The 24,919-nt window shown below is 45.6% G+C and overlaps 1 long non-coding RNA gene and 1 pseudogene across 1 annotated transcript; both read right to left on the bottom strand.

The window, feature by feature from the left end:
* Positions 1-11,341: 11,341 nt before the first annotated feature.
* On the bottom strand, positions 11,342-11,803 carry LOC136454126 (uncharacterized). The gene is made up of 3 exons (XR_010759120.1): positions 11,716-11,803; positions 11,511-11,587; positions 11,342-11,398 (listed from the first exon to the last, which is right to left on the bottom strand). It is a non-coding gene; the product is annotated as an uncharacterized lncRNA (long non-coding RNA).
* A 7,921-nt stretch (positions 11,804-19,724) lies between these two features.
* LOC136452374 (ABC transporter G family member 37-like) lies at positions 19,725-21,739 on the bottom strand (annotated as a pseudogene).
* Between the last annotated feature and the right edge of the window lie 3,180 nt (positions 21,740-24,919).

A 24,919-nucleotide genomic window follows, 5' to 3' on the forward strand; every position in this document is an offset into this window, starting at 1 on the left:
GCTACAAGTGTCACCTAAACTGGGACAAAGAAAAGGTATTGATTTCTTTAGTTTCTGTAACTTACATCTACTAAATGGGACAAACAAGCTACAAGTGCCTAAATTGTTCTAACTTGCATGAAAAGGAAGCCTAGGACAAATACAACCAAGTATGGGAAGAATGGTAACAAGAAAACTAAAAAAGCTGCTGAAAATACCAATGTTTTCAGGTCGTTCGATTAATCGTGATTAGTCATCCTAGTCGGTCCCTGGTGTTCGATTAGGAGGACCGACTCGATTAGCTCGACTAGAAAGTTGGTTGTCCGATTAGTCGATGACTAATCACGATTAGTCGTCCGACTAGGACAGGGACTGACCAGTTTGGTTACTCTATTTTTTGGTCTATTTAACTGGGCGGACATGTGGGACTATTGAATGTCAGTGTCTGTGACTTTGTGTTGAACACTTTAGCTTATCTGTACTGAACTAATTTGGTTATGTAATATGCTGGCTGTGTGGCTACTATGGTCTGTCGAGGTTACCTTCATCGGGCTTCCAGTCCAGTTCCTGGCCTGGCGCGGACGCGGTGGGGCTGCGACCGTGGCCTAGCGTGGAAAGCGTCGGGGCGGCGACCGCTGGCGTGGCGCTGGATGCGGCGGCGGCCTACCGTGGACAGGTCGGGGCGAGGACAGCGGTAGTGGTGCGGACGGTCGACGGCGACCTAGCGCGGACAGGCGGCGGTGGCCGGCTTCGGGCTCCCGCCCGAACACCGGTCCAGACGGAGAGAGAATGGGAGAGAAAGGAGAAATTGCCGTGACCATGAGAAATTGCCATGTGGCCGGTCGAGAGGATAAGGTAGAAGGAGACAGGGGTAAAACGGTCACGCCTGGTCAAAAAGATGGGGTCAGAAATTTACAAAGTTGAAAAAAACACGAAATGACAAAATAGCGTGAAACACATCTTTCATAAGGGCATTCTGGCGAAGCCTACAAACTTAATGGCATTCTAGACGAAGCCCACTTCCTATAAGAGAAAAATTCCTATTTTCTCCCCGGGTAGGAATCGAGATGGATGATGTAGTAGGTTGGCATTATGACAGCAAAGGTCATTTCTCAGTCAAATCGGCCTATAAAGTGCATTGGGCTAGCGAAGAAAGGAGAATGCAGAAAGCTAGGCCGGGAGCAGCTGAAGGAAGTGGAGGGAAGGATGACCTGTGGCAGAAACTAGTGGAAGGTTGATTGTCCACCGAAGATCCAGCACTTTTCTGCGGCGACTCGGCCACAATACGCTGGCGCTGAGGAGGACCTTACAGCAATGGGGCATGAAAATTGAAACAGGCTGCTGCCTATGCCGGAGATTAGACGAGGACGGACGGTCATTTGTTTATGAAATTCAAGGACGTGAGAAAAGTTTGGAGGGAGTTAAATTTGGAGGCGATGCGATGTCAACTAGCTGAATTTACCTCACCAAAAGAAATGCTACGCTTCATCCTAAAGCTGGAGCCTAAAACACAGCCTACTGTCATACTGCTGCTGTGGCTCTGGTGGGATGAACGGAACAAGTTTAGAGAAGAGGGAAGAAGAAGATCGGCTCTGGAAGTAGCATATGTGACTGCAGCATTGGCGGACAGAATTCAGACAAAGGGCACCCAAACTCCGTTGTCGGATTTCCGTCAGTGCCTGAAATGGGACAAACCACAGCAAGGAGTACTTAAAGTAAATTCCGATGGGGCATATGACAGTGCAACTGGATCTGGCGGTTCGAGCTTTATAATTCGTGATGATCAGGGCCTTATGGTGATGGCAGGCTGCAGGCAAGGAACAATTCCTACAGAGCGCTTTTCATGCGGAGCTGCTAGGGCTGCTTGGCCGGCCTGAAAGCTGCAGTGCAGTTGGGAATACGTAGATTAGTGCTAGGAGACGGATGCCTCTCTTGTCAAGGCGGCCCTGGACGACGATGCTTACCGACTGTCGACCATGAGCGGGATTACTACTGAACATTCGGCTGTTTCTGATGACGGAGTTTGTAAGTAGCAAAATTAGTGTGTCTTCGAGATCATGTAATAAAGTAGCAGATGCCATTGCGGCGTTTGGGTGTACTTGGGACTTTGTACTTCAATATGTTGAGGACCTGGTGACCAGCGAGCTTGCTGTGTCTAATGAGTAATGAATCCCGCGGTTCAAAAAAAAGGAAAACAATATCCTCTCAAAAAAAAGAGCACAAGCGGCCGAAGCCGGGTGCTCAGAAGCGAAACCAGTCACCCATTGAACGATGTCTGAGTACCGACCTAGAGCCGCTCGTGGTGACCCACCGAGGGAGGCAGCAAGGCCCCGAGCCCGAGCGAACTAGCTCGGGAACCAAACAAGCAGGCTCGGTCGAGAAGCAAAGTATCAGCCCTCGGGGCCTAAGACCAAGGACCGGCCAACCGAATGCTTGGGGTTCTGTCACACCCCAAAATTCCTGTTTTGGGTTGTAACTTAGAAAACACTAAATAACATTGATGGTTTTATCATTTTCTAAAATTTACCTAACTTTAGTTAAGTTGTTGACATTTTAGATATAGGAAAAATGTGAGTTTCTAAAATTTTTGTGATTAATTTAATGGTTTGTTGCATTACATGCCTTTGCATTGAGTTTGTGTATGAAAAATGAATTTAAATGTTTACAAATATGCCTAGGGTTTGATCCCAACTTCATCTCTCCAAACATCAAACCAATCTCTAAAACTCTAATCAAAGTCTTTTGCCGACATCCTACAAAACCTTAGCCTAACCCGTTCTCTCTTTCTCTCCTATTTTTCTTTCTCAAGCTCTCGGTCAATTTGGTGCCCATGAATTCTTTGGGCCAATCTTTTCACCTCTTTCATCCATTCATACAAATCAATCTCAAATTGAGTTGAAGCCCGTTGTCGGGTATCAGTATCAGGGATACCTAGAAGAAGAAGCTAATGGCCGTGAACGCTAACACCCTCGGATGGTCAAGAGCGTATCTTAGTCTTGCCTGGCCCCGAGGGCACGGGCTCCGTCTCGCCCGACCTCAAGGATACGGGATCCAGGTCACCCGACCCCAAGGACGCGGGCTCTGTCTCGCCCGACCCCTTGGGCGAGAACCCCATCACATCTGACCCCGAGGGCGCGGGCTCCCCCTCGCCCGACGAAGGTCCGTACCGCCCGCAACCACTATGGGTCTAAAAGTACGAATCCGGGGTCAAACTTCTGACACCAGAAGGGGAGCAGGCGCGTCTTGACGTGTCCCGCGGCCACGACGGGCCACGTCTAAGGACGCACGTCGCCAACAGCATCGAGCGTGCCGACGCTGTGCTACCTACTCCCCGTATGGCCTCCAGCGGAGGCGTCAGCGAGCCATACCATCCGCTGGGACGGGATAGAGTGCCACGACCGGCTAACGACGCCCGTGTACGGTGCCAGTGATGAACAGGGTCGCGATAAGGAGCCAGTCCCCGTCGTCCTCTACAGGGCCAGCGGGACCACATAAAGGAGATGGAAGACGTTGCAATCCCGACAGCCTTCCTCTTCTCGTCTCACTCTCTCTCTCACTCACTCACTGTTCACCGACGCCGTACACTGGCATTTTGTTGTGTTCCCCACTGAATCATTCTCTGAATCGTTGAGCCCTCTAGTGTGACCATGTGTTTGTTAGCTGCACATGAGCCCACCAAGTTTCAAGCCAAGCAATTCAGCATGGGCCCTTCGTTTTTATGGTCACAGCCGCCGCTACCCGCTGCACGAGCATGTTCAACTGGTGCACAACTGTTGTAATTGTGTCCCTCGTTAATCTAGCATTCACCTTAGTGCAGCCATTTGTCAAAAATATATTCCATGTGTCCTCTATACAAATCCATAATCATCTACAATACATCTATAGATCCCTGTACTCTATAAATCTTTCAAGTTACCACTTATCGATCACATTTATTCCATTCCTATCATTTACCGAACCTTCTAGCTTCTACTTTCGATCTTTCATGTGTTTTAATCGTAGCTCCGTTTAGTTGTTTTTGCGCTCAATGATCGTAGTTCCAAGTCCTATGTGTTTAAAACCTTTATATCTTGTTTTATATATAATGATTGATGTATTGCTTCTATGTTTGTCTATGATGCTTGTGATGGTTGTTGCGATCGTTAGAAGAAGTTGTACAAGGATGATCTAGAACGAAAGTTGGACAAGTTTGAGCACTATTTGAGGCAAGTATAACATGAGTTCCCTTGTCACCCAATAACCATTTAATCACCTTTTCATATGCATGTGTCTAATATGATGAACCCCTAAGGACTTTACCTAGAATCTTTGTTATCCTATATTCCTTGTTACCCTTGGGTTATGCATATGGGTAGTTTTGCTTACCCTGCAATCACCAAACCACTATGATGTTAATATTGACTAATGGATTATGGAATTAATAATAAAATGATGCTTTTTAGCAACATGGATAGAAGGGGGGCTAGAGCATTGGGCCTTTTCGGGTGCTCTAGTCTACCCTCCGTAAGGACTGAATCTTAAAGCGGCAATCCCAGAATTTACAGTACAGCCACGAGAACTACATGGCTCTGGTCTTAGCTCAGTATCTTGATATGTTCTAGTTTGTTAGCAGCTTACCGAAAGGGCAAGAGGGGGGTACCATGCTGCTTATGGGCATTGTCCTGCCAAGGTGAGTGCTGGACTGGGATCTATAGTGCCACTCTTGGAGGAAGGTGTCCATGACACTTGGGAGACTGAAACCTTAGCAGTTGCTACTTATTAGAACAACTAGTGAAAAGCTTCGTAGTGATCCCTACCGACTTACCTTGGAAGTGAATCGAGAGGCTAGCTACCTCGGGCAAAGGGCAATCACAATTCATGGTGAAAGTGTACAACCTCTGCAGAGTGTAAAACTGGTATATCAACCGTGCTCATGGACACGAGCGGCCTGGATCCTTTTTGAGATAGATGGTTCTATGGATGGTTCGGGTGATGATTAATCTTGATGATAATTATTATACTTCTCACCTTGGGAGCTTAAGCATAACTTAGTTACTCAGATTTAAAATAATAAAATATGACCAACTAAAAATGCTTACCGTAGTTCAACCGAGTCTAGCCTTTTGAGCTTTGCATTTGCTCATGTTATACTTATTGAGTATGATGCGCTCACACTTGCTTTACATACAATCAACAAAAATCTCGGATGGGTACCAGAAGGTGGATTCAAGTGATGAGTTATAGGAGATATTCCAAGAGTACTAGGCGAGTGTTTCCCCCAGTCAACCGTTCCTGTGGAGTATGGAGACCCGAAGAGAAGATTAAGAATAGATTCCCCTGTGATTTGTAATAGATGTAAGTCTTGTTGTAACTATGTTCCGATATATAATAGTTCTCGCGGACTTGCCCGCTAGTAGCACAGGGCATGGCGCACTTGGCCACTGAGGCCAGCATTGTAACATGCCAGCCCAACGAGGTTACGACAAACTCCGTTCATGACTCAGGAAATACGAATTACTCACAAAGTAATTCCATTACATAGGAATGACCTAGAAATTGATTACAATATACCGCGACAAAAACCGCAACAGAGGACCACCTATATGGAGGCAAAAGACATCGGTGGAGCGTCAACCCTCTAATCGAGCTTCCACGGCACACAGACGAGGCATCCCTCAAGGCCGGACCATGCTAGGGAGCCTGACCTCCTCGGCCTAGGGCCCAAAAGGAAGCCACGCTGGGGACGACAGAGGAGACTGATGGGCGAAGCGACCCCCACGCCGAGCTCCAAGGACGGCCAGCCCCTTCTAGGGCAACGATCAACGAGGGGGGAAAACGGTAGATCTCCTAGCTACAACCCTGGTGTATCGTCCATTCTCCCCACCAAGAAGAAATTGCCCTCCCTTGGGCACGCTTCCCACTAGCGGGGAGGCTAAGGGGATTCTTGGGGCCCCTTTGGTTAGGTTTTTGAACCTGCTTTAGTTTTTACAAAAGCCAAAAGCCAGTCAAAGAACCCAAAAGTCATAGTTCCTTTTGCCTAAGAAAAGCTTCTACTCTAGTATAAAACTAAAAGAAAGTCTCCCCTGCTTTCAGCTGCCTTTGGGAAAAATATTTACCCACCTGCCACAGGTTACGATGGGTACTAGTTCATTTTTTTCTTCTTTTCCTATTCGCGTCGTATCTCCATTGGGCTCGCAGCGGCGCATCTCCATACGGCCGCTCCACTCCGGCCACCGTGGCGCTCCATCGCTGGCGCATCTCTAGGCGGAGCTCCATCACCAGTGCAGCGCTCCTCTACCGGTCTGCTCCACCACCAGACGCGCTTCCTCTACCCCTTCTCTAGCTTCGCCAGATCTCGCCAGACTTCCTTCCTCCATGGCTGGCCGCCCGAACTTCCCTCCACCATGGTGCCACGCGTGCTCCCTTCGGCAGGTGAACCTTGGCCACTGCGCCCCGCCGGTGAGGCCCAAGCCGCCATGCCCAGGTAGGCCAGCCCAGGCCAGTGCGCCCAAGCGTGCAGGAGCCCTAGCAGCAGGCCCCAGCGCACGGCCCCGATAGCTCGGCCTCGGAGGCGTGGCCTTGGTGGAGCAGCCCTGGTGGCTTGGCTCTCGTGGCCCCTCCCACGCTCAGCTCCGGTGGCCCCTCCCATACTCAGCTCCCGGCCCTTGCCCATGCGGTTCCGAGGAAGAAGAAGCACGCAGACTAAAAAATGAGAGGAATATACATTTAGTGGATGACATGTGGGGTCATGGGTGAGATGTGGGACCCGTTGGCAGTAGTCTTTTCAAAATCCACACATGTTCAACCACACGGACTTCTACTTTTCCCGTAGCCACTTTTCCACAACTTTTTTCCGAAGCCCATAGTTCACGACAGTTTTTTCAAAAGCCATATTTCAATCAAACAGGGCCTTAAGCAACCATAAGTTGCTGAATTCCCCCAACCTCACAGGAGCACCAAGGAAAGAGCGCCCATGACGCACCCTGGGCTGGCTCGAGCAATGAAGGGGAGGCATCAGGCTACCAGCCGCTTTTGCATCCTCACGTGTGGAGACATCGGCGCCAAACGCCACCAAAGGGGAGCAAGGAGCAAAAGCACCCCCTAACGAAGCCAAAGAAGGCAGGGGGATGCTCGCCGTTCTATGCCCCACCATGGATCCACTCTCGTCGTGCCTCGTCGCTGCCGCTCCACCGATGCTGAAATCCCACCAACCTCACAGAAGGAAGCCTCGAGATGCTCTGAAGATTTATGTGGAGAGATCGATCCCAAGGGATCGCCATGGCATTAATTAGAACGCTGCAAGGAAGATGGGATGCGCTTTGGTCGCCCCACACCAGGGGAAACTTATAGCCCGAAGCGAGGGGACCCAGGCCTAGGACAACCATCCGATTTCTAGCCAAGGAGGCATCACATGGAAGAACCACAGGTCCCGAGGGCCGGTTTTCCTCTATTGCTCCACGAATCTTAAGTCAGATGGTTGCGTGGGAGAACCATGCACCATAAAGATGTGACCGACCGGATGCGCCTGACTGGTCATGTCCCATCGGCTCATGCCACGCGATGAGCGGCGTCTCCCACGAGCATGCCTCGGGGTAGGATTCGAGGGGACGCGCTTACCCTCGACCCTTCCACGCGGAACCGACAGCAAAGATCCACGTGTTCAAAGCACCACGGCCCCTCGACCCATGGGGCGCCACGCATGTTAACTCCACTTGCTGGCGTGACAATCGAGGAATATCAAAAGACTACACTAAGCGTTAGTGAGAGAGGCGCGTGAAGAAACCACCCTGCCCGCTGACAAGCAGGTCCGGTGGTGGCCTCGGGGGCTGCGTCATCCCCTCCATGGGGAAAACCGAGACCCGACCAACAGGCGTCCCATGACCGCTCCCAAGCATGACAAAGACAAGAGCAGAGAGCAACGAGCAGTGGGCCCACCGAGGGTCACCTGAGCCCCGGGTAGAAAATGGCCCCGACCAACATGAAGTACTGGCCTGAGCCAAGGAGGCCTATCTTCGAGCCCTCATATGGGTGTGGGACGTCGAGCAGCGGATTGGCACCTAGCCAGGGCCCCGGTGCCTCATCACTCCACCCACGGTAGAACGAGGTAAGCAGGGTGCCCTACATGGGCCTAGAGCTGGCAGCCCCCAAACGGGTTAGCTAGGCCCTCGCTCGAGCCTCCCCACACAATGCTCAATCCTAAGGGCGCGTTTAGTTCCCAAAATTTTTTAGGGTTTGGGTACTGTTTAGCTACTGTAGTACTTTCGTTTGTATTTGGTAATTAGTATCTAATTATGGACTAATTAGGTTCGAAAGTTTCGTCTCGCGATTTCTCACCTAACTGTGCAATTAGTTTTGTTTTTCGTCTACATTTAGTACTCCATGCATGTGCTGCAAGATTCGATGTGACACTTTGGGTTGAAAATTTTTGGAATCTAAACAGGGCCTAACATCGCCCAGCTCAAAAGCCGCGCGCACGCCTAAAGGCCCGGGCACCCACAGAAGGGCGACTGACCAAAGTCTCTCGGGACCCGGTGCGACCGATCGAACCAATCATCAAAGATCAGGCTCAGCCCCTCGTCGCCATCACAGACTCGACCCAGGAGGCCATGAAGGGCTCAGGGACTCTTTGAAGGCCAAGGAAGCCTCGAGAAGGCTCACCCGAGGAGGCCGTGCCACAGTAGAAAGCCCCTTACGATCAAGTACCAGAACGGTGGTAGCAGCATTAGGAGACGGTTGCGGCACTGTCAACTCCTCCCTATGCGACAAGACGACGTCTACCAACTGAAAGATCCTAATATGGCTAGAGGGGGGTGAATAGCCTATTTAAAAATCTACAAATCAACTAGAGCAATTTGATTAGTATGACAAATAGCGTAAGTAAACTTGCTCTAGCTCTACAAGGGTTACAAGCCACCTATCCAACAATTCTAGTTGCAATGATTACTTAGGCACATAAACTTGCTATGTAATTACTCACTAAGAGCTCTCAACCTTGCTACTCTAAAGAGCTCAACTAGATGAATATAAATAATAAAGCAAGCTCTCAATTCTAATTACACTAAAGAGCTTGTGTCAACTAGTTTGCAAGAATGTAAATAAGTGAGTAAGGTGATTATACCAACGTGTAGGGGATGAACCAATCACAAGATGAATATATAGCCAATCACCGGGAGAATGCCAAAGACAAGAGACAATCGATTTTCTCCCGAGGTTCACGTGTTTGCCAACACGCTACGTCCCCGTTGTGTCGACCAACACTTGGTGGTTCGGTGGCTAAGAGGTGTTTCACAAACCTCGTCCACACGATTGGACACCGCAAGAACCGACCCACAAGTGAGATAACTCAATGACACGAGCAATTTACTAGAGTTATCTTTCGGCGCTCCGCTGGGGAAGGTACAACTCCCCTCACAATCACCGGAGACGGCCACGAACAATCACCAACTCGTGCCGATCCTCCACCGCTGCTCCAACCGTCTAGGTGGTGGCAACCACCAAGAGAAACAAGCGAAATCCGCAGCGCAACACGAATACCAAGTGCCTCTAGATGCAATCACTCAAGCAATGCACTTGGATTCTCTCCCAATCTCACAATGATGATGGATCAATGATAGAGATGAGTGGGAGGGCTTTGGCTAAGCTCACAAGGTTGCTATGTCAATGAAAATGTAGCAAAAGTGCACCCTTGAGCCGGCCATGGGGCTATAAATAGAGCCCCAATCAAATAGAGCCGTTATACCCCTTCACTGGGCAAAACGCGCTCTGACCGGACGCTCCGATCATACTGACCGGACGCTGGCCCTCAGCGTCCGGTCGCCCGATGGACGCCACGCGTCACCAGCTTCAAACGCTGTTCGTCAGATTTCAACGGCTACGAAGCTGACCGGACGCTCCGGTAAAACTGACCGGACGCTGAAGCCCCAGCGTCCGGTTGTTTCCAGTAAACTCCCCGAGGCATATTTTTCAACCGGACGCGTCCGGTCCACCTTGACCGGACATAGACCAGCGTCCGGTGCAATACCCTCGGTACTGTGCAGACCCGTTAGTTTGACCGAACACAGAAACCAGCGTTCAGTGCTTTCAGACCCAGCGTCCGGTCAGTTGACCGACACCAACGTCTTCGCGATCAACTCGTTTTCACTTCTAACTTCTTCACCCTTGATCCAATGTGCCAACCACAAGAATTTGCATCCGACGCAATAGAAAATAGGCATTTCATTTTCCCGAAAGCGTTGAATCTCGACCCCAAACCCATCTCAACCCTGCAAACACCACCTCCTTTGTAGATGTGCCAACACCACCAAGTGTATCACCTTATGCACAAGTGTTAGCATATTTTCACAAACATTTTCAAGGGTGTTAGCACTCCACTAGATCCTAAATGCATATGCAATGAGTTAGAGCATCTAGTGGCACTTTTGATAACCGCATTCCGATACGAGTTTCACTCCTCTTAATAGTACGGCTATCTATCCTAAATGTGATCACACTCACTAAGTGTCTTGATCACTAAAACAAAATGGCTCCTACATTTTATACCTTTGCCTTGAGCCTTTTGTTTTTCTCTTTCTTCTTTTCCAAGTTTAAGCATTTGACCATCACCATGCCATCACCATTGTCATGATCTTCGCCATTGCTTCATCACTTGGAGTAGTGCTACCTATCTCATAATCATCTTGATAAACTAGGTTAGCACTTAGGGTTTCATCAATTAACCAAAACCAAACTAGAGCTTTCACCAACGTCGTGGCAGAGAACTCATGCACCTGGTAAATGAACCATAGACTAGAACCAAGAGACTTGTACACCGTGACCTCCTCAGAATATAAGGGTGTCACGACTCCTTGTAGAGGGGATGGGATCTCAACCACCAAAACCCATCTCAGCTAGAGAAGGCCGGTTTCTTACTCACTGAGGAAGAACTCTGACGAGAGCTAGGATAACACTGAGAGATCACCTACAAACTCTCTCGATCTCCACCATTGTAACACCTCGATTGGGTATTCCTAACACGAAGATCACTATACTACTGGACGTAAGGCTCCCGTACCAGGATAAATCGTTGTGTCCCTCCCGTGTTTTGAGTGTCCGAGCCATCGGAGACCCACACATTGACTTCTGATGAACAACCACGATGCTCACCGTAGTTACGAACCAGCAACACCAATGTTGTTGACCTAATATGGTTATGAAAGACAGTTTTACCGGTTGTAACACGCTTCCGTTGTCCACCAGATATGCCCCTGAGGCATCTCATCCCGTACCATTGTGTCTGCGCATATCTCTAGTCCAAATATCTGCAGGAAGTGAAGTGTACATTGTTAAGGACATAGATGACTAAATCATCCGAAATTGCTCATATTTGAGGCTAAAAGTTGCAATGTACCTTCAGAATATAGTCAGTGACCACATTGGCATCTTGCCCACCCATTACACACGCCTAATTAAATTGAACATGAAAGCTATAGTCAGTTTTGATTATGGTTGGCAAAGTATTCATGGAAACAATCTATGATAAAATCTACTAGATATATTTAGTCAGGAACGCATGCCTTCATGAATGCATCAATATCAGCATCAGGCTTGATATTGGCCGCCTTCTCTCGCCTTGACAGCTCAGTCAGCATATCTAATAACATAGAGGAAAGAAGCAAGACCCGATAATCATATCAATGAATAGTGTAAATCCTACATGGGGTAGGCAAGCAGAACAAATGCATATGCATGTATCGCGTGACTAATTGCTCGCAACTGTACCAAGACGGGAGCCGACACCCTGGCAGGTGGCAGCGTGCAGAGAATGCAAGCGTCTCCCTCACAGTCATCTCTCCTATGTGGAGGTCATGCTGGCTTATGTACGCGACTGGCTTATGTACGCGACTGGCCTCTGGAATAAACTGTCATCTCGTGACCATTGTAGGTCACTTTGCCTGAAAACTGCACGGTGTTTCGCTATAACATTAGGCACTGGACATTTATTAGATAGAGTAGTTCGTACAATGCATGCAGCAGTTGCCTATGAAAGATGCCCTGTTTCTTGAATGCCCAGTTTTGTGCAGAAGTTCACAACAAACTAAAATAGATGTCACAAAACGCAATGAACGAGATAATGCAGACTGGTTTTTGCGAGGTGTAATTTTTTTTAAAGAATTTACAAGGTGCGATTATTGCAAACAAGTATAAGGATATATTTTGTACTGCCTTGAGGTCTTTGTCAAGCCTTCCAGCCAAGGCGGGCAACAAAGTGATCTTGCCTGATCCAGGCGGGCCTAACAGAAGTGTCATCCTGCGTATATAAACGTAAAGAACGTAAGGTTGACTGGTGGAAGAAGCCAAGAAATGGAATCCTTGTAGTCCCAGACTATTAGTAACTCTCTCTCTAGGCTTTTTATGCGCATATATTCATCTCAATTCACAGGTGTTGAAATAGATTGGGGTGGAATTGAACTAAATTATATTCCATTCCACTACAACACGTGTGGATTGAAGTGGATACACATACATCTCAACAAGGCCTACATGCGAATGTATTCGTCTCAATCCACATGTGTTGAAGTGGAATTGAGTGAAATTAAACTAAATTACATTCCATTTCATTCCAACATATATGGATGATGTGGATACACATGCACCTAAACAAGCCTTAGGAAGATTACTAATCGAGTCACCAACACAAGCCAAACCAACAGGAATATATAACTCATATAAAAATTACTCTAGTTGTAAAAAAAAAAACAACTCATCGACTCTGTAGATGAAAAATAGTTTGACTCTCTTGAGGACAAAAAAAAAACAATAAAAGAGCGATTGTTTTACTCAACCACCTGCGAGGCTGATGATTCCGCTGAGGTCGTGGAGGATGGGTAGTACATGCATTATAAGTCAGAATAGTATTTTCTCTCAACCTGTTCGCTTAGTCGTAACGATCATGGATTATAAGTCAGAATAATATTTTCTATTGCACCAGACTAGCCAGCGGTAATATATAATCTACTATGGTTTGAGCCGAAACGAAGAGGCTGATCATCCGCTTCCTACTGGGCAGTATGTGCAGCGCGTTCGCCGCTTCGGTGTGGAGGCCGTTGCTGCCGACGCGCACCTCAGCCTCCGCCTCAAGGTTCTGGAACCCCACCTCGATCGTGGGCATGTCGATCCCGACCCTGCAGCAATCAAACAGCGCGCGCGCGGAAATCGTCAAACACCCTCGCGGCGATAGGAATTCGAGTGCAACCGCGCGCATCTCGTCGCGGAGCGGCGAGTAGGTACCTGTCGACGCGGTCCTTGAGCTTGAGCAGGAAAACCGCTCGTTGTCCTCGTCGCGGCGACGCAGACGAGGCGCTCCACAGCGCCCGCCTCTCGCGCGGGCCGAGGCTGAGCACGTCGACGTCCACGAGCCCCTTCCCGCCAGCCGCCTCGGCGCCATCGGCCCCAGTCGAGCGGGACGATTGGCGCGGCGGACGCGGTCGTAGGTGGGCAGCTTCTCCAGCGTGGCCCAGTGGAGCGCCTCCTCCCATGGAGCTTGAGAATCGTCGTCACCACACGCCGCCACATGGAGCCGCTATCCCCTAGTCGCATACTCGCCCCTTCTGAATGTCCCCGCCGCGTCCACGCTATCCCTCCTCCATTCCCCTGCTGCTGCCGCCGCCTCCTGCTCCCCTACCAATCCGCACCCCGCACCACACGCCGAGCTGCCACCGGGTTACCAATGAGATTTCGGTGTGTTTTTTTTTGGGTGCGTGCGTGCGCTGCTCAGCTACGGTGGGAGAGCGCTCCAGGAAGTCAGGTGGGTGTGGGTTAAATATCAGGTGCAAACCAATCAACCTGTATAAACTTAGAAACTACTAATCAGGATTACTAGATACTGATCCAATGGATAAGGTGAGGGACTTAAGCGCAAAAAAAAAGTCGGCGGGTAGGGGGCTAACCGTAAAAAATCTCATCTCACACATCCATCATTGGATCATATCTAGTGGTTCTGATGGGTAGTTTTCAAGTTTGCACAGGTTATTGGTTTGCACCTGATACGTTGCCGTGACGCGTTGGGACGAGACGGGACAGTGAAATTTTTGTATTTTATTCCTTTTTTTAAAAACATATTATAATCTATATCTATATTCTATATCTATATCTAATAATAAAGAGACTAAATTTTAGTTTATTTTTTTCGTCCATCCATTTTTTTTCATCCACCTCCTCCTAATTAACTAACTCTATGTTGTGTATAGCCCTCCTAATTTATATGATATGTTCGAGATAGCTACGAATCTAAATCCAAATAGAACTCTGCGATAACCAATAAGCTGAATAGGAATCATAATCTCTATCTAATATCTATATCTATCTATACCTAATATTAACGCTCCGATCCTTACACCTGAATAGGAATCCTAATTCAAATAAATCTATGTTCTACATATATCTATCCCTAATAATAAGAGACAAAATTACTGCCACTATTTTTTCTGCCTACGTGTTTGTGCAGTTCACGTTTTACCTTGGTTTGCGTCTGTGTTTTGGTTTCCATCCTGGTCTTGCCCTGGCACAGGAGGCGGGCGAGCAAGGCGATGGTCCTAGACCTAGGACCGGGCCTCTCTCCGCAAAATTTCTGCCTATTTCCTCACCGCCGATCAGGCTGCCGCTGGCAGGTTCGGCTGGAATATTGGGCGCCTCTGTTTGGTGGTTTTGGGGAAAGGATGAGAAAAAGAATAGAAAATAAGGAAGGGTTCCAGGTAGATAAGTGCAGAAAGAAAGAAAAGGTGGGATGGTCTAAACTGAATTTGAGAAACTCAAGGATTCTATATGTAAAAATGTAGCCCACACGTCGGGCCTTTTGCTGTTGGGCTGGGAATCGGGTGTGTTGCATGTCGATGTCCGGAAAACACCCTTAATTGACATATATTTCTTTTCCTAATAATTACATATCGTCTTTAGTTCATGGTTTCTCAAAATTCAAATTCACATAGTTCAATGACAAGAAGCTCGAGACCGTAAAAGAATATTTTTAGCTGCAATAATTTAAATGACATCGTGACTATAAGAACTTTGCTTGAGACGTCCAAACTAAAATGTCTTCAAGTAAGCTGTGTCACAGTCCTTTTTGTAATTCTTGCATAGCATGACGATAAGATTCATGTTCCAAGAATCTTTCTCAAATATTAACTTTGTGACATACTTACTTTTTGCAATATATTAGAGTTGAGTCACATATTTAAGAAAAATTATGATCCCACTGCTTAGTTAATAGATTAATAGGTTATAAGTTTGCTATATCTTTTTCTAGAACACACACGTGTATTTTTTTTCTATCACTAGGTAAATGTGTGCGTTGCAACGGAAACACAATATACATAGTAACATATTTATGAGTGCGTGATATACTATTACCTAAATAGATACTGCAATAGTAGTGAAAAATAATGTGCATGTAACTACTACTATTGTTTAGAAGATCTTTCTTATTATACTCACTCTGCTGCAAATGAAATCACAACTTTTAGAATTATTAATTAAAAAAATATTTTAGTTTTGACCATATATTTCTAGAAAAGAGTATAACTATTATTACACCAAATTAACATTATTGTGAACACGTAGTTGCGTGGGAGAGAAACACGTACTCTGGATTTGAGCTGTAGTAATCAACGTGGGAAGGTGAGGTACGGAGAAAGGTGAGATGATCATTGAGTTGAATCAAATCTATTGGCCATAGAGATATTATTGTTTTTTTTTCTCTCGTTGCAACACACGGACATCTTTACTAGTATCTGTTATAATCTATCTTTCCTTTCTGCCGTGTTTTGTTTTTTTTTTCCGTTTCCGGTTTACACACAGCCCAAAAACTCCTATCGCGTCCTGCATCATCAAATTCCCGTTGGTTCTTTTCTACCGTGTTCTTTTTTTAATTCTGTTTTCACACGGCCTAAAAACTCATGTGCGTCCTGTATCCTCAGATTCGTAGCCAAGGAAAAACATTCCTCATATCTGACTAGAAGTCGTGACCGAATAAGGAGAGGAGAAGAGTCCGATCCCGAAGAATGAGTTTCTTCTTCATCTGTTTTTATTTATTTTCAAGCCATTCTCTTATCTATTGTTCTTTTTTTCTGTTGTTACGGTTTTGTCTCTTTTTTTATTTTTTTATGGTTTCGTCTCTTTTTGTTTCGTTCTTTTCTCTCTTCTCTCCCGTAAGTTGAGGAGGAAATTAAATTCTAATGTAAAATAGAGGAAATTAAATTTCATAACTTTAGTTTTCACTAACTAGAAGAATACCCCACGCATTGCTGTAGGACTTTGAAATAAAATATTTGTAGAATATTAAATTAAATTATAGGAGAATGTGGTAGGAAAACAAATAGTACAATGTGAATATCTTGTATGTTGATAGACTAAAAATAGTAATTGCATTCAGTGGAAAATGATGTAGGCAGTTATTAAGGGGGATGATGTGGCACCTGTGGAGTATGCCATATGGTGTCCTGTATGTGGAGATTGAAAGATATTGAGATTTGATTTATAAGAGATATAGATAAATTTCACCGCCAAACTACTGTTGTGTTAGTTTCATGCAAGTTATCCTCTTTAATTGTTATAGTAGGTGCTCAACCTACCTGCAATATAATAACAAAAAATCGAATCGTTACCATTTTTTTCAAAAGTTAAGCAATAAATCAATATTTTTTTGCCTCTATCTATCTCCACCAAAAAATTGCATTGTGGAGTCTTATACAAGACTAGGTAGCGTGTGGCCCTGCGTTGCTACGGGACAGCTAAACTTTTGTCCTAAAAATAACGTATCGCACGATAAGATAACAATACTGTGAAATAAATACCGACGTTAAAGTGACATTTAATCCAAAAACAAAGTTCGTGAAATAAACATAGTCACGGAGAGCACGGCTCGCAGGCTCACAAGCCTAATGTATAGACATTTCCGTGATGCGGCTAAAATAATGTTTGTATCAGCAGAAAGAAATCTCCGATATCCTTTTCTTTCGTGCGCCAATAAATTCACGAATAAGCTCGCGCGGTATCTCTGTACCATCCTGTACACAGGTTTGAGTATATGTGTAAATAGTGGACATGCATGTGCGTCACGCATGTGTCTATATTTTTCTAAAAAAGAGAGGAAAATAACAAAAAATCTTCAATTCCAACTTACATCAAGTTTACTTTAATCTTGGGGAGTTTGTAGAAACTGAAATTTGCTCTCTTTTTTTACTGTAATATATATAGTTATAGTTACAACTTACAATGAGTTTGCTTTGATGTTTGTGATTTGTAGAAATTGAAATTTCCTCTTTTTATTTTACTATAATAATACATCTTACGTGGAGATACTTGAATCCTCCCTATAATTACAGTATTTGATGTTGGTTGGAGATTGTGGAAATATAAAAGGCAATTTTTATGGAAAACGTCTCTCCAAATAATAATTTAGATAGTAAATTTAGAAAGACTCTTGGAGATGCTCTAATAACACTAAAAAATGTAGAATCTAGGTCCCAAGGATTCAGTAATCTAATAGTAAAATAGGAATCACTTTTTAGATATTGGTTTTAATTCAGGGCACTCAAACAGGTCCTAATCTATTTACGGGCTTTCTCCTTTTCTACGGCAAAATAAGTAGGGGCCAAAAAATTGCGCGTGGGAGCGTTGCTGGGGCGGCATTCTTCGTAGGTGAAGGACACGGCGCCGAATCCTCACAGGCGATGGGCGGGCCGCCGGTCCTCTGCGGAAGCGAACGGCCTCCAGGAGGATACCAGCGCTCAACGATCAGTGCGCTTAGATCACATGGAGTGGAGGAAAAAAGCAGATGCTCGAGCTCGACAGGACAGGCAAGGAGGAACCCGCTCTTCTGGCATTCAGGTGACAGACAACTCGGGCCTCTCCTCTCCTCCGTCAGCGTCGACCGCCAGTGCTCTGCTCAATGCCATCTTGGCTTTTTTTTGTTTTGAAAAAGGCCATCTTGGACTTTGGTGGAAGCACAAAAACGAGGTGTCTCTTCGTTGCAAGCTACCCGCGTCGAACGGTTGCTGCAAATGCAGTTGCACTACACGAGCATGCATCAACAGGCTGCAGAGCTCGCCGTACTGTAAAACTCCATAGAGGCATGAGGTACCAATCGGACATTCTCAAGACATCTACAATTTCAGTGGCAGGCGTTTGATCCCCACATTGCCAAAGGCCGATCGTTACTTGGCTTCTTGGCAAGCATCCTTGCTGAACACCATGGGCAGGGTGGTGTTGGTAAACTCGGTTTTGGACAGCCAGCTCAACTACTTGATGTGTACTCTTCCTCTTCCGCCAGGAGTTGTCAAGCAGGTAGACAAACGGAGAAGAAAATTTATGTGGTCCGGCTCTCAGAATGCATCAGCCTCCAGATGCTTGGTGGCATGGCAACAAGTCTGCACAACCACAGACCTCGGAGGATTAGGAACTAAAGATCTGGCAACGAAAAATATTTGCCTACTTCTCAAACTCATTCATCGCCTGCATTCAGCTGAAGCTTCTGCTTGGGCCAAGTGGGTCAAACAATGGGCTTCTCTTTCCTCTATGTCAAACAACGCTGCTACCTCTTTATCAGGCGATCACATCGGTCGCCATTGACAGCGGTGACAGCACATCGTTTTGGTTTGATGTGTGGCATGGAAATGAAGCTTTAGCCGACCATTACCCCATTCTTTTCAGGCACTGCAGAAATCGTGAGGCTACCGTCAAACAAGCAGTATCTTCCCTGCTCCAGAATGCTTTTGTCAACCGCCTTTAGAAGCCACCAATCTTGTCAATGGGGACGACGAGCGCTTGTCTCCTTTCTGCCTAGGAAATGGAAAGTTCGACACTGCTGGAATATATAAACTTCTAAAATCACGGACAGGTGATCGGGACCCAAGCTCGAATTTCATCTGGAAGAGTGCTGCGCCGCCGAAGGCAAAATTCTCTCTGGCTGTTGGTGCATGGTCGAATTCAGTGCCGGGCCAATCTTCTCCTCAGCACATTGTTGACTCAGCAACCTGTGAAATCTGTGAGGAAGCTGATGAATCCACAGAGCACGTTATCCAGGGGTGCCCTTTGCGGTCTCTTTTTGGGAAGCAATTGGGCATCCCGAAGGCCTATCAAGGAGCTCCATACAACAGAAAGACCTGATCATATCCCGCAAGAGCAATTTGGGATGTTTATTAATCTGTGTTGTTGGCAACTGTGGAAGCGGCGCAATGGTATAATCTTCCGACACGAAGCTTTAACCAAACGACAAGTACTGCTGGCTTGCAACTTGCAAGCAGAAGCAGAAGTTTGGAGATTCAGACTGCCGCCAGGCAAACGTCAGCTAAGATCAGTGGTGCCATATTTTTGATTCGGCAATGTGAGCCTTGCGCAAAAATTCAAAATTCCCTCCTTCAATGACGATCAATCTGTGATCGTCTCATCATTGTAACCTGTACTGGGTTGAGCCTGTTTGATTCGCCAGAAAACAGTATACGGTTTACATTCTCTGAGAAGCGCTCTGCCTCTTGACAGGTATCAAGCTACAGCTGGTCAGGGCAGCAGGATGCTCAACTCTTTACAAGGCAAGGCTTTTGTTTGTTGCCTATACAACTTCTAGTGTCTCTATACGCTTGAAATACAAAATAAACTCTGTATGCCATTTACATGATATCTACATAGTCTAGTCGATGGGCAGTAGATGCTACGCTACACGCACAGCAGGCATGCTGTCCACCCACTGCCAATAAACAAATGCAAAAATTACTAATGGCGTGGGCCTCCTGTCCTCATCTCTTCTGGAAGTTGAACTTCATGATGGCAAAACTGAACAGGAACGCGAAGAACACGGTCAGCCCAACGTGCACCACTGCGACAAGCCACAGGAAGTCGTGATGGAAGCCAAAGTAATCCGCGATAAATTGCGCCACGGTCTGGCCTGTCACTGAGTCCTCGAGTGTATGCGTGATGTCGCCGAACTGGGAGGCAACCAATCTGTAGAGCGTCCATGCGACTGGGAAGACCCAGCTGTACCACCTCCACCAGACAGGTAGTTTCTGAAGGAAAAAATTGAGTGCATCATGAGTAAATAAGAAATCTGTGAAGTGTTGAGGTCTGAACGCAATAAGGAATGGAAAATGCAAAATGCAAAACCAAGAGGAGAGTTACTTACAGGTCGGGGGATTAGATATCCTGAGAAGAGGTTCCAGATGTTGTAGAATGCCGATGAGATGATGGCTGCTATGCTTTCGTTCGGAGTCAAGCCGACGGCCATCATCCCATAGAACGTGAAGTAAAGCAGTGTGAAGTACATGAAGAACAGGTTCCAGAGGAACTTGGCAACAGTCCACTCAAATCCAATCATTGAATAGACTAACACTCCATATAGAAAAGTCTGGACAAAAATATAAGGAAATTCAATCGCGACCTGCAAAAGAACAAAGCAAAATCGTTAGGTTCTTGGGCCAAAAGAATTCAGATTTCATCCTTCACATCCACAAGCTTGTAACTACAATGGTGAAGAGAGTAACACAAATTACCTGTCCAAATGCATAAGGGAAAGCTGAGTACATGCCCGCTGCTCGTTCTCGGTAGAAGACTGTTCGCTCCACCACCACCACTGGTTGAACAGAACCAGACTTCTGCACTCCAATGTATATATCTGCGGCGTACATGGATCCCATGGCATTTAACAGATCCTGTTGTTTTTTACTGCACCGGAGACACGAGTAAGGCGTTAGAAAATATACTTCACGGTGTAGCTATTATTGCCTTACAGATCTGCATACAGAATAAAAGTTAGATGATATACGTTTTTCGTCCAAGGTCCCAGAACATGGTTCCAAACATGAGCGCAATGACGATGGTGAACAGTAACCTCACTGCTGTGTAGGATGGGTTCCTCCAATATGACTTTTTCTGCTTCCAGAAGCAAGCTAGGCACTGAGTAAAGAACGATCTGGAGTACTGTGTAGGGAAATTGAGATCACTAGAGCCAGGAGGTGGTGTGCTCAGCTCCTCTATGAGTGCCTTGTTCCTTCTGAAATAATGAAAATGAAAATCAGTTAGATTAATCGTTCAAAGACACCTATCCTCGGCTTTGGTTCTGCACTGCATGCCAGGAGGCTTACTGGTATAATTCTGATTGCCTGTAGATTTCACAAAAATCAACCCCAAGGATCTCTTCCTGAGAACTAGAGGTCACTTCCAACATCCACGTGGCTGGGTTATATCCATCCTTTATCTTGCTAATACCTTCAATTCCCTGAGCAAATAATAGGATTTCTCATTTGGTTTAGCAGGCAATTGGGGTAAAAACATGCAGTGATAACCGTTCATTTACTTCTCTTCTCACCTCAAAGTACTCGATCAATTTTGATGAATTCTGGCCCACTGGACCAACATATATCTCTTCTCCACCTCTCTTCATTAAGAAAAGCTGTAATTCAGACATAAACAAACAGTCAATATATGATCTTGTCTAACAATATCACCCGCTCTTACACACACAAGAACAAGAAGAATCAGACACCTCATCAAACGCTTCAAATATGTCAATGCTTGGCTAGTGAATGGTGCAAACGACAGTCCTTCCAGTATTGACAGTGTTCCTTACAGTCCTCATCACAATTGCAGCTGCACGAGCATCAAGACCAGAGGTTGGCTCATCCATGAAAACGATCGAAGGGTTGGCAACAAGCTCCACAGCAATAGTTAGCCTCTTGCGTTGCTCAGTTGACAGGCCACTCACTCCAGGAAGCCCAACAAGTGCACCCCTCTGTGATGTGAGCTCTACAAGATCCATGACCTCCTCAATGAACATCTGTTATCATGAAGTTTAGCAGATAAGATCTACAATCATTTAAGGAGAGAAAATCAAAGATCTCATTATTTGCTTGTATTTGTTACTAACCTTTCTTGTTTCTAAGTTGACATCTGAAGGAAGGCGTAGCCATGCAGAAAATAGGATGGACTCATACACTGTTACATATGGAGAATGAATATCATTTTGCTCACAGTATCCTGATATGCGTGCAAACGTCTCTTGCTTTTTGTGAACTTGCTCAATCCAATCTTGAGATGCTCTTTCTCCAACTTGAGCTTCTTGTTCTCTTCCTTGAGAGCATCATTATTTTTCTCTTCCTTGAGCTTCTTATTCTCTTCTTTGAGCTTCTCATTCTCAAGAGTCAAATCACTATCATGATCAAGAGTTTCTAGCACAATAGTGTTGTGGCTTTTTATCTCTTCAAGATCTTTCTTGAGCTTTTCATTGTTATTCTTGAGCTTGACAAACTCATCATAATCATCGGCCTCAAACACTTGCTTGCTCTTGCTACTAGAACTTTGCTCAATGCTCTCAATGATCAAATCATCATATGATGTAGCTATATCAATCTTAACAACATTGTTAGTAGCATCATGTGGCTCATTAGATAGAAATTCTTGAGCAATGACAAGATTATTATGATTAATCTGAAGAGTAGTATATTCTTCATTTAGCTTGTTGTGGCTAGTGATGAGCTCATTGTGTATTTTCTCAAGTTTATCATGTTTATCTTTAAGCTCTTTCTTAGAAGAGTTGAGCTCCTTGAGTTTGGATGATATAGCATCATTTGCTTCTCTAAGCTCAACACTAGCATTTTCGGCTACATCACATTTAGCTAAAAGAGAATCATTCTTAGCTTCTAGCTTGTCATTCTTAGCTCTAGTCTTTCTAATGATTTTAGTATATTTGTTTAGCAATTTGACAAGTTCATCATATGAAGGTGATTCAAATTCATCATCATCGCTATCACTGTCACAATCATCATTGTTAGCATGATCATCACTACTACTCATCATCATTTGATACCTTTCGTTCACCCTTGACCATAAGGCATAGGTGTGTAGAGGATGATAGCGGTGGTATTGGTGAAGATGATGAGGAGTCAATCACAATGGCGGCCACCTTCTCATTATCACTATCATCATCGGATGAGCAACTTGATGAATCAATGTCCGTGAGCCAATCACCGACGATATATGCCTTTCCACTTTTCTTCTTCTTGTGAAAGTTTTTCTTCTTGCCATCTCTCTTCTTGTATGGCTTGTTTTTCTTCTTCTCATCTTCTTCTTCATTGCTTGAGTCATCTTTCTTGCCCTTGTACTTGTCTTTCTTGGGATTTGTGCATTGATGTGCTAGATGACCAAGTTCTCCACAATTGTAACAATCCATCTCTAAGATTGGCTTCCTTCTAGAGCTTGTGAAAAACTTCTTCTTGCCATCGAACTTGATGCCACTCTTGTTGAGCTTCTTTAGCATCTTGACGATTCTTTTCACCATAAGAGCAAGGCTTGCATCATCAACTTCATCATCACTTGAGCTCTCATACTTAAGTCTTCCTTTGCCCTTCTCTTGGCTAGCCTTGAATGTCAAGTCTTTGTCTTTCTTCTTGTTAGAGGATGAGCCATCTTAAGGTGTGATGTGCATGTACATCTCATGAGTATTGATCTTTCCTAATATTTATGTCGGTGTAGTGGTGGAAAGATTACCTTGATGAAGCACGGTCACAATATTCCCATATTTATTAATGGGGAGGACACTCAAGATCTTTCTTACAACATCGGATGGTTACATTTGAGTGAGTCCAAGCCCATTAACTTCCTCTACAAGAACATTCAAGCGTGAGTATATTTCATTAGCACATTCTTTAGGAAGCATCTCAAAAGAGTTAAGCTTTTTCATGACAAGATGATAGTGTTCCTCATGCTCACTTTTTGTTCCCTCATAGAGCACACAAACGTCCGACCATAGTGCATGGGCGTGTTTATGGTTCCTCACCCGGTTGAACACATCTTTGCAAAGGCCACTAAAGATGGTGTTTCGAGCCTTTGCATTCCATTTTTCGTAATTCACCTCATCGCCTTGTAGGTGTGTAGCATCCCGAGGTTTTAGGAAGCCTTGTGAGGCGGCTCTAAGTATTCCAATATCTAGAGCTTCTAAATACGCCTCCATGCGGATTTTCCAATATGAAAAATCATCCCCCTCAAAGATAGGAGGAGGACCATCCCCATGAGACATCTTTCTCTAAACGGTTAAGTCTCAAAACATGAGCACGAGGCTCCGATACCAATTGAAAGGATCAAGATGCCCAAGAAGGAGGATGAATTGGGCTAATTCTAATTTTCTTTACAATAATTAAGTCCTACGGTCAGCCCAATTAACCCCTTGTGCCTAGAAAGTGTTTCTATTGGTTCTATCACATAAAAGTTTAGCAACCTATGTTCCAATCCTACTCTAGCATGGCAATTCTATGAATGTAAATGACAAGAATTGAATTGCTCAATATAAATGCTCAAAGTAAAGAGAGAAGGAGGAACACGACGATGTTTTGCCAAGGTATTGGAGAGTCGCCACTCCTCACTAGTCCTCATTGGAGAACCTGCGCAAGGGTGTAGCTCCCTCTTGATCCGCGCAAGGATCAAGTGCTCTCTACGGGTTAATTCTTTGACACTCCGTCGCGGTGAATCACCTACAACCGCTCACAACTTGAGTTGGGTCATCCACAAGCTCTGTCGGATGATCACCAAGCTCCTAATCACCACCAAGCCATCTAGGTGATGGCGATCACCAAGAGTAACAAGCATGAACTCTCACTTGACCACGACAAGCCTAATGAGAAGGGTGGATGCACACTTTGCTACTCTTGCTTTCACTAATGAGGGCTCTCTTTGGGATTCTCAAATCTCAATCACCTCACTAGGACCTTGCTCTTCTTGGCACTCTCAAAGGTGTTTCTCAGTTGTTGGAATGAGCAAAAGTACCCCTCACATGAATGGAGGAAGTATTTATAACCTTGGTTGAAAAACGAACCATTATGTGCCTCTGCGGGGTGACCGATGCTCCGGTCAGTTCTCCCTGAACTCCAGTGATTAAGTTATGACCGGACGCTGGACAGCGTCCAGTCAATACTGATCGGACACGTTCGGTCACGATTTTTCCTCT

The sequence above is a fragment of the Miscanthus floridulus genome, chromosome 5 (genome assembly GCF_019320115.1).
Source record: "Miscanthus floridulus cultivar M001 chromosome 5, ASM1932011v1, whole genome shotgun sequence".
In the NCBI taxonomy this organism is placed as follows: Eukaryota; Viridiplantae; Streptophyta; class Magnoliopsida; order Poales; family Poaceae; genus Miscanthus; species Miscanthus floridulus.